Consider the following 9,775-nt stretch of genomic DNA (forward strand, 5'->3'; position numbering starts at 1 on the left):
GCTTGATACGCCGCTACTCTACCACCTGAGCTATCGTGACCTCGATCCATTCGGACATCAACTCCCCATCTCAACCCCACCTTTTAAATTTTCCCTCCTTTTTGCCATTTTTCAAATGTCGTGTAAGCTATTTGATTCTCGGCGACAAATGAAATGGCCAAGAAAAGCTTTAGTGAAGTATACTTCATTTTAACTCATTAAATTCCTAGTTTTGGTGGTCCGCTTGGCCAATTAATGCCATTCAATTAATTAAGGTTTTTAGATGAGATAAAAAAGTCAGTGTCACGAACGGGATTCGAACCCACGACCTTCGGCTTGATACGCCTCTACTCTACCACTTGAGCTATCAAATCAGAGAGATGGGTAGTTGGTGCCCGAGTGGATCGAAGTCACGATAGCTCAAGTGGTAGAGTAGCGGCGTATCAAGCCGAAGGTCGTGGGTTCGAATCCCACTCGTGACATTGACTTTTTTATCTCAACTAAAAACCTTAATTAATCGTAAGAATATTATTTAGTTCACATAACACACAAAGAACCCTCTCTCACTCACGCTCTCTCTTTCTCTCCCCACACACTCATACCTGTAAAAACTAAAATACCCAAAAGGGGTGATTAGGTTGACTATCTTTTCAGAATATTAAACTCGAAATTCATGTGGGTGAAATAAAAGAAGGCTGATTTAATCATATCTAGAAGTTCATGTTTTACAATTTCTTTTGATCGTAATGAATTAATTTTTTGTTATAATATAACGAGCAGCACCATGATTTACAGCAATGATCATCATCAATGATCAGCGATCAAAGCAGCTAAGAAAAAAATATTACGTAGTGTGTAAAAACATGGCATCTAAAATAGTCAGTGAATGCATCAAAAATCTCCAAAACTTGGGGAAATGTAAAAATCTGACAATATCTTGGGGGCCAAGACTCGAAAGAATTATTGTAAAGAAAAGCCAGATAAGATGGCCAGAGGAGGATGTATAAAACTATAGGCCCAGCCCCTTTAGATTGACAAAAACATACACGGAATTCTCCATCTCACAATGAATCCAACAAAGTCAAAACGAGATGAAAAACTTCTCACCAGGCACAAAAAGCTTATGATAGATGAAGAACCCTCATCAAATTTGGCAAATTCATGGCACAATTAGAGAGGGATAAACACAGAGGATGGTACCATAAACGGTCACTTGCATCTGAGAAAATATCTACGTAACGTGGGTATATTCAATGATGAATCCATTAGGTTATGTAATGAGGAAGAAGAAACCAATCATATCATCTTGGAATGCAAAGGAAAATCTCAACAGATACCTAACCTGGGAAAAAAAGAAAGCCCAGTGAAAAGAATTTTATCAACGACAGTTAATGATCGAGTAAATCTCACGATAAGGATCCAGTCGATTGTACTGACCTAAGAAACTAGAAAAAATACAATAATCCAGGAGGCTGTAATGCCTAAAGAACATATCCCAATTCCTAGTCTTCAAATTCATCATCAAACAGATTGTCCAGGTTTTACGATGACCCTCTCACATAAGTTTTGGCCTAATCCCATCCCGTTTGATATCAGCCAGCGTTATAAAATTGTCATAGGATAAAATCGGAGATTGCTTCGGGACATACTCGTCAAGGATGAGGCCATGAAAAAAATTGGGAAAGCAACAAAGATTTCAATACATTTATTCCGGATCAATATAAATATTGTAGATAATTATTAAAAAATTAAATCTTAATTGAATAAATAATGAAAGAAAATCATATATCCAATTTGATTAATGTTTAAGTTCTGATTAGGTTGATTATTTAATGAGTGTTAACTTTGCTCATTATAAACATCCCACTGAAAATTAATTATTTTCTTTGTATAGCTTAAAGCATTTTTTAACACAATTAATAATGATGTCGCATAATCTACGTTATCCTCGATAATAATGAAGATGGCGATCATTCTCAAATAATCTTTCAATTAATTAAGGTTTTTAATTGAGATAAAAAGTCAATGTCACGAGCGGGATTCGAACCCACGACCTTCGTCTAGATACGCGGCTACTCTACCACTTGAGCTATCGTGACTTCGATCCACTCGGGCACTAACTTCCCATCTCAACCCCACCTTTTGAATTTGCCCTCTTTTTTGCCATTTTTCAATTTGTCCAATTCCATTTTTTATCTCAACTAAAAAGCTCAATTAATTGAAAGATGTTAATTGGTCAAGCGGACCACGAAAACTAGTGAATTCTCAAATAATGTTTTTCACGTATTTTGATGCATGGAGCACAATGAACCGTTAAACTGAGCATTTAGGCATTGTAATAACAATCGTTTTAGCCGGAAGCAACATTAAATTGTTTCGTCATGATTATCTCAGATTTTGCTAACTGCCTTTTAGGGGGACCGCGGTAGCGGAGTGGTTAGCATGAGAGACTCTCACGCCGCGGTCGTGGGTTCGATTCCCACCGTTGCCCCTGGCCCTTTTTTTCACAATAACCCCCCCCCCAAATTTGAACACACATATACGAATTGTCACATGGCTAATATGCCTAGTTCATAACGCCAAAAAAAAAAAACTGCCTTTTAAAGAAAATTAATCATGTGAAAAGCCATAGTAACCTTTACAGAGAGATTGATCCGCCCTTTTCAACCAATCATTTGAGTGGATTCTAGAAAAAAAAATGGACGAAATTCTTCAACTAGCCTGCTAGAGGAACAAAGCTTTTAGAAGTATTTTAATACACGTGGTAATGTATTGCACCATACCCGAATTTTAGTGTTTAATAACAAATATTGTATTTCTATTAAAATTAAAGCAGTCAAGAGGCAGTTGTCGTCAAACCCGAATACCCCTCTGATGGAAAAAAATGCAATAAAAAATATAATCAAAAGGAAATAACAGCATCAGTGGGTCGGATAGGCAAAGAACCTCTTACGTATCAAAATACATTCAATGTGTAACCCTCAGGGATATAAAGATTAGCAGCGGGATCAAGCCCGATTAAGGCCATGCTACAAACGGACACTTACTAATAAGTATGTAAAGACATCGGAAGTTGGTGTCCGAGTGGATCGAAGTCATGATTGCTCAAATAGTAAGAGAAGGGGTATTGAGCCGAAGGTCGTAGGTTCGAATCCCGCTCGTGACACAACTTTTATGGTACATAAATGGTGCAATACATTACCACGTGTATTAAAATACTTCTAAAAGTTCCTCTAGTAGACTAATGGAAAAGTTTCGTCAAATTTTCTTTTGCAGAATACACTCAAATAATTGGTTGAAAACGGCAGATCAATCTCAACCAAATAATTACATAAAAAGAATAATTAATTGAATTAAGTAATAAATCTAATTTACATAAAAGAAAGTGAGTGTGTGAGTTGTGCATTCTTTATTGCATATGCGATGTTTTATTTTACCTTGGTCTTCGTTGAGAAGAAAAAGTTAGTGTCAAGCGTGAGATTCGAACAGCCGAAGGTCGTGGGTCCGAATCCCGTTCGAGACACTAACTTTTTCATATTAACCAAGACGTTACATAAAAAAAACAATTAATTGAAATAAGTAATTTGGACAATTAGACCACTAAACGTAAATGGGTTAATATTTAATAAGACCCATTAAATTCACTAATTTTCCTGGTCCGCTTGATCAATTAATTAAGGTTTTTTAGTTGAGATGAAAAAGTCAGTGTCACGAGCGGAGGGAAAATTCAAAAGGTGGGGTTGAGATGGGAAGTTAGTGCTCGAGTGGGTCGAAGTCACGATCGCTCAAGTGGTAGAGCAGCGGCGTATCTAGCCGAAGGTCGTGGGTTCGAATCCTGCTCGTGTCACTGAATTTTTTATCTCAACTAAAAATCCTTAATTAATTCAAAGATTTAATAAGACATTGTGTTCAATTTTTTTGTCTTTTATAAACGTATAATAAATTAAAGATATAAATTCTAAGCCATGATGTTACTTCCGGAACTAAATTATATTTTTCCTTTATTCTGCTAAACATCAACAATATCAAATTGCCCGATCTGTAAGAACGAGGCGACGTTAAAGGTTGTTTATTAGCGATTAAAAGAGAAATAGAAATTGACAATCAACAATTGTCAAGCCAAGTTTCTTTTTTCGTTTTTTCAAAAGTCTGTTATTTCAATTTATTAGCTCCCCCCCCAAATTAATAAATTTAATATGTATGATTATTGATTTTAAGTTATTTTCAAGTTGTCTCGTTAAAAGGCAGCCCCAAGGGGTTCCAGTAAGAACAGAAATCTTAATCAAACTCCCGGTCGTTACGACGGAATTGTTTCAGCCGTAAAACTTTTAAGGTTGTATATCTTGACGTTAAAGTAGTACGAGTTTTTTAATTAATTTTTTTTATTATTATTTAAACATGAAGGTACCATACGAAGATACTTTGGGTTTTTATATAACTTCAAGTCCAAGATGTCGATATGTCGAGCTGTTGGCTTTTATAAAACTGTTAATAAAATAAAATTTTAATTTGTGTTATTTTTTTAAAATAAAGTTTCCTACTGACGGAAGAAATCCTTCTTATCACATTTATATTTTTAAATGTTTTAACATTTTTCTTACAGAGTGGCCAATAGTGAAGATGATGATGATGATGAAAGGAGTTGGTGAAGTTAGGGTTTATGTTCCCCAAAGCAGCCTTCCAGCTTTAAAGAAGTACAAGGTCTTTGACTCATTGCTTCAATTATCTTCTCTGGGTTTTCTTTGTTTTGGTATGTCTTCATTTAGCGGTTGCTTCAAATTACAAGATAATATGTGTGGCTGTTTCTTCTTCCTCATCTACAAATGGGATCATCAAATAACCGGTATATAGTCATATCATTTTTCCAATTTTCAATGTCCCAAAATCCAGCCCCTGTTACACTGGGAATGGATTCGTAGTGGTACGTGATGACGCCCGTGGCGGGAACTTATAGAAGGAGCTGTCTTCTACCTGTGACCTTCGCTCGAAACTTGCGTAAGACCACCATTATACACCCGGCCTCACGGGATACGGTGGATCGGACGGCAGCTTATAAGCGTTGAGGACGCTACGATTATGCTGAAAAGTCCATCGAATGCGTGAGTAGTGGCGAATGGGAACGGGTAGTGAATCGGTTGCTCATACTCGAGAATGCTTTGTAGATTTAGGCTGAGCTCGATTGGAGGCTTTTACCGTAGGCGGTACTCCTCTACGGGGTGGTTAGCAATTCCACTATAAACAAAACCGCGGCCGGAACAGATCTAGTAGTTTCTACGCTAAATAAGCCCCAATACTCTGGGAGATAGAGTGGCCTTCTCTATTTGAGGAGTGCTCAGGAGACCGGGCTGATGTATTTCGGCTTAGGTAGCCCTATGCTCGCGGCATACGGTCTGATGCTCAACGCAGGCCCGGCCACTCGGAATGGGCAAACGGGGAGCGAGCATGGCATTTATAATTAATTTCTTACAGTATTTACTATTATAATATTTATTTGTGTTATAATTTCCGCTTTTCGCACGTTCAAATTGAGCACCATTAAAAAACCAGCTCCTCATTGGAACATCGCGTTGGCGGGGGTATCAGCGGTTCACTTTGGCAATTCATGTCGAGAGACGTGGTTGTAGCAGCCCTTCAACCTGATGATGAGCTAAAAGGCTCGAAATCCGGATCGTTGAAAAACAACTTACTGTGAGTAGGAACTATCTTTTTAAAAAGGATCTTCTATAGATTTGTTATCAAGCGTAATCTTTAAATTTCTAAAGGTAAATAGGAATTCAATTCACAGGGTGCATGAAGAGAGAAGTTTAAAAAAAAAGTAGGAAAATTTTGTTCAGTATTTCCAAAATAACTTCGTTCAATGATAAAAAGTTGTCTTTGTACATATGGTAATGTTATTATGACAATTTTCAAACACTAATGACAAGGAGGTTTACATATTTCATCATAGAATTAAAAAAGATTTAGCATAAAATTTTAAGAGGCCTATAAATGCAGCGTGTTTACTCCGTGAAACTAAAACAAGATTTACGAGTTTCATAATTGGCTTATACATCATGGCGACGAGACAAATCTTTCTAGTTTTTATACCGGTGGCGTTCCTTTATATATATTATTATTTATTTGTTTATTTTTTGTGACGCTATCGTTTTGAGGACTAGAATGAGGAATATTTTAGACAGCGATAAAAGAGGAAGATTTATGTTGCAATTAATTATATTGCCTAGTCCGGATTTAAAGGAAACTCGTTGGTTTTAGGAGATAAACTGTTATAAAAATATTATTAAACCTAACAAAATCTTAAAAACAAACACACCTGTAATAATGTGTTTATTAATTGTGACGACGAAATTTGTAAGTAAGTCGTAAAAGTTTAAACAATCTGATTATTTGGAGAACGTGAGTTGCGGTCTGTCTCACGATCTCAAAAATGATTATTGACTAACGGTCACTAAACACCACATATTTAAACTTACTGTTGGCTTGACTTTTTAAGATCACTTGATTAGAAGACAGTACAAAAAACAATGTAAAATTCGTAAAACCTGAAAAACAGTAAGCCTGTCTTTTTTTGTACGCCTTTTCAAGAAATTAAAGACAATGGTGAACGTAGGAAAAAAACGGTAAACTATAAAGCACAAAGATGTGTAGTAATAACTCTTAAAAGTTTCTGAAAGAAACTATAACGTCAACAGCATAGAACAGCATGAGTAAGCTTCTCTCATATATCCAACTTCCTGCTTAACCCTGAAAAACCGGCTCCTTTTCAATGTATTTTACCATGAATCCAACGGTGCTATCAGGATTTTATAAATTTGACTGAATAAAAGTTATACTAGATGTGTATGACGGTTAGTCGATGATTATTCAGAAATCGTGAGAAGCTGTCTGATGTGATATAGGTTTCAGAAAAAAAATTTCTTTATCGTGCCAACGTTTCGATCTTTATTGAGATCATCATCAGGGCCTGGGATTTACAGCAATATCTCACTGGCACTCTGAACACGACACGCAAGAATGGCACAATTACGCAGAAAAAAAAACACTTTGATCCCTGAAGATGATCTCACTAAAGATCGAAACGTTGCACGATAAAGGAAATGTTTTTCTGAAACCTACGTCACACCAGACCGGATCTCACGATTTTTAAATAATCGTTAAACTAGATGTTATTTTTTAAATGTCACGGTTCCGAAATCCCGTCACTGTCGTAAATTATAAAAGTACATAAAAGTAATAAATGTACAGTTAGCATAGCTAATGAAAAATATACTTAAAAATATTTGTATGTCAATTTGGCATATTGATACAGTCCAAAAATAAAAGCCTTCATGTATTATTTCCTTTTCTGTCGCCCCTCCGAGGACTAATATCTATAAATAATCAAAAATAGCCATATTTTACATGCACACTGAAAAAAAGGGTGTATAAAAACGGCCGAACGATTGCAATAAAAGCCCGACCAGAGCCGACCTCTATAAAAATGGGGAAAATATAGGCTTGACGTCGAAATGAAACCGGGAAATTGACCTCGAATTATTAGCATAAGCAAGCTTTTCAAGTCCGCCCTTCGATCGCCTTTTGACTTTCGGAAACGAAGAATGTAAGACAATGTGGGAAAAGCCTTTATAGTTTATGATTTTCATAACTCTTTCTCGGCCATTGTTTTTACAAGGCTTTATCTTCTAGAGCTCAGCAACAAATGAATCTCCACGGCTAACCCGAATTCATTAATTCAGTACTGTCCATTTTTTTTGTAGAATATGAGGTTTGGTGTTAAAAGATAATGAACTGCAATAATAAAAGGAAAGTTTAATCAAAGACGCATTGTGTAATTTAATCAGTTCTCCTGAAGGCATAATTCACCTGTTTTTGTTTCATACCGTTCATTTTGCACTAATAAGAAAGGTGCAAATGGTGGTGTTTAGCATAAATTCAACGTATTTAATATTTAATAAGATATACAAAATAATACAGGCGCAACGTGAACATCAAAGTTTCGTAAATGCTTAATTTATACGTGTGATGATTTGTGACCGTTAGTCGAAGATTGTTCAGAAATCGTGAGATGCGGTCTGGTGTGTTGTAGGTTTAAGAAAAACATTTTCTTTACGTGCCAACGTTTCGCTCTTTATTGAGATCAACGGTCACTAATCACCACACACATTTCTACACGAGAAGAACGAAGAACATGGGATTCTATGAACAAATTTCAACTACATTTGTTACATTCACTAATTTCGTGGTCCGCTTGACCAATTAATACATTACAATTAATTAAGGTTTTTAGTTGAGATGAAAAAAAGCTAATGGCACGAGAGGGATTCGAACCCACGACCTTCGGCTTGATACGCCGCTGCTCTACCACCTGAGCTATCGTGACCTCGATCCATTCGACATCAACTCCCCATCTCAACCCCACCTTATGAGTTTTCCCTCCTTTTGCCATTTTTCTTGCCATTTTGCTCAGGTGGTAGAGCAGCGGCGTATCAAGCCGAAGGTCGGGGGTTCGAATCCCTCTCGTGCCATTAGCTTTTTTCCATCTCAACTAAAAACCTTAATTAATTGTAATGTATTAATTGGTCAAGCGGACCACGAAATTAGTGAATTTAATGATTAAAATGAGGTACACTTCACTAAAGCTCTCCGTCGCCATTTCAATTGTCGTCGAGAATCCAAACCGATTACACGACATTTAAAAAATGGCAAAAGGAGGGAAAACTCATAAGGTGGGGTTGAGATGGGGAGTTGATGTCCGAGTGGATCGAGGTCACGATAGCTCAGGTGGTAGAGCAGCGGCGTATGAAGCCGAAGGTCGTGGGTTCGAATCCCTCTCGTGCCATTAGCTATTTTTCATCTCAACTAAAAACCTTAATTAATTGTAATACATTTGTTACGTTGTTCAACTACTGACGGACAAGAAGCAAAAAGTATTCCGAAGGACATCGCCAACAATGAGAAGAAACTCGCTTCGGCTATCTATCAGAGAACCTTTTTGTTGAAATGCAGGCAACACAAGGCCCTGAAGATGATCTCAATAAAGTTCGAAACGTTGGCACGATAAAGAAAATGTTTTTCTGATACCTACATCACACCAGACAGCATCTCACGATTTCTGAATAATCATTAGTTTAATTTATATTTTATTATAATAATTACATACAATTCACAAATTAAACAATAGACTTTCCTTAAACAAACCAATCAATTATTCAACGAGATGTTTTGTACTAGCTTCACATATGGCCATTATAAATTAAGCTTTATACCGGTAATATTGACCATGTCTAATGGACTCGCATGAAATTTTCTTTCCTAGCGGTTAAAACTAAAATCAGGTCAAATTATAATTCTACCGGATAATTGCCCGTGTCTCTTGACCAGAAGTTAATTGCACCTTCCTCCAAAAACGTATTTTCCAGACAATTTAGTATTACGGACTCTCCTTTGCTTTTTTTTTATTGCTTTCCGCCAAGACGGTGTTCTTTGTTAGCTTCTTATTACACTGAGGATAAAACGGACCACAAAAGATAAAGTTTAATCAAACGAATGATCATAAGATTTCATGTCGCTTTTTAATATTAACATTTATAAAAGCACAATTTTTCACGTTTGTACAAAACATAAGGAAATTTACAGAATTTAGCTAATGACTCTGTTGTAAGTTTCATTTCCCTAATGAATGCAGGTTTTAAACTTTAGTACATGCACTCCTTCAACATAATTTCGTATTTAGATACCATTTACTCAAGTAGGGTGGTTGATATTTCTTCATCAACCTTTCTGCATATTTCATAAA

General features: G+C 36.3%; 2 non-coding genes across 2 annotated transcripts; both read left to right on the forward strand.

Moving 5' to 3' along the window:
• The first annotated feature begins 388 nt into the window (after positions 1-388).
• On the forward strand, positions 389-461 carry Trnad-auc. Its single transcript has one exon. It is a non-coding gene; the product is annotated as a tRNA-Asp (tRNA).
• An 8,284-nt stretch (positions 462-8,745) lies between these two features.
• Positions 8,746-8,818, forward strand: Trnah-aug. The gene has a single exon. It is a non-coding gene; the product is annotated as a tRNA-His (tRNA).
• Positions 8,819-9,775: the final 957 nt, after the last annotated feature.

This window comes from Cimex lectularius, unplaced genomic scaffold (genome assembly GCF_000648675.2).
Source record: "Cimex lectularius strain Harlan isolate CLEC.00 unplaced genomic scaffold, Clec_2.1 scaffold292, whole genome shotgun sequence".
Classification (NCBI taxonomy): domain Eukaryota; kingdom Metazoa; phylum Arthropoda; class Insecta; order Hemiptera; family Cimicidae; genus Cimex; species Cimex lectularius.